Here is a 1,152-nt window from a genome sequence, read left to right on the forward strand (position 1 = left end):
AGGGGAGGCCCCAAATTCACTGAGTGAGATCTTCAAAAAAGAAAAGACAGAGAGAGAAGGAGATCCTGTCAAGTCCGAAGTAGAGATTCGAGTTATGTTACCACAAGCCAAGGAATGCTTGGGGTCACTAGAAGCTGAGAAAGGCAAGGAGGAGTCTTCTGTGAAGTCTGCAGAGGGAATGTGGCACTTCTGACACCTAGATTTCATGCTCCCAGCTTCCAAAACTATGAAAGAATAAATTTAGGTTGTTTTAGCCACACAGTTTGTGGTACTGTGTTATGGCAACCCTAGGAAATTAATCCACATATAAAATCAATCGTATTCCTAGGCAGTAATAATGACCAATTGAAAATTTATCAGTAACAATTCTATTTGCACTAACATATAAAATTAACACCAGATATAAAAGATTATTATGGACAACACTATGAAGTGTTAAAGGACATAAAGGAAGGCATGAATAAATAGAATAGCAAGTAATGTTTATTAATAGGGGGAATATAACCAGTAGTATTTACCAGCACTTCCTACCCCCTACCACTATGTGGACAGTTTCTTCTTTTATATTATAGTTGTACTTTTACTTTTGTTATTTCTTTTAAACTTGGATTGGGCCTCCAGAGCGACCTCTCCAAACCCCAATTTCTGTGCTAATGCACAAAAGGTGTCAGTTCACTGGGGAACTGCCCCATATGTGGAACGCTTCATGAATTTGAGTGTCATCCTTGCACAGGGACCATGCTAATCTTCTCTGTGTCGTTCTAATTTTTGTCTGTGTGTTGCCAAAGTGAGCACTATAGTTGCACCTTTAAATTTTTTTAAGTTTGTTTGTTTACTTATTTTGAGAGAGGGAGGGAGGTCATCCTTATTTCCATATCTTGAACTATTTATAAATTTTCCCTCTTCAGTAAAATGCTGTAGAATTTTGGAAGATAGTTTTTGAAAAGATAAATGCTCGTTTCTATTTCAAGTATTTTGGGGAGTTTTTATCATAAATAACTATTATAAATGAATATAAATAACCTTAACAAATGCTTTTGTGCATCTATAAAAATAAGCATTAATTTTTCTTAAATCCCTTATTGGGATTTCAATGAATTACATTGATAGATATTTTATTTTTAAAAGATCCTGAGAGAAATCACATTTGGT

At 35.0% G+C, this 1,152-nt stretch overlaps 1 non-coding gene across 1 annotated transcript; it reads right to left on the reverse strand.

The window, feature by feature from the left end:
- Positions 1 to 688: 688 nt before the first annotated feature.
- On the reverse strand, positions 689 to 795 carry LOC131488907 (U6 spliceosomal RNA). Its single transcript, XR_009250296.1, has one exon. It is a non-coding gene; the product is annotated as a U6 spliceosomal RNA (small nuclear RNA).
- Positions 796 to 1,152: the final 357 nt, after the last annotated feature.

This window comes from Neofelis nebulosa, chromosome 10, assembly GCF_028018385.1.
Source record: "Neofelis nebulosa isolate mNeoNeb1 chromosome 10, mNeoNeb1.pri, whole genome shotgun sequence".
Classification (NCBI taxonomy): Eukaryota; Metazoa; Chordata; class Mammalia; order Carnivora; family Felidae; genus Neofelis; species Neofelis nebulosa.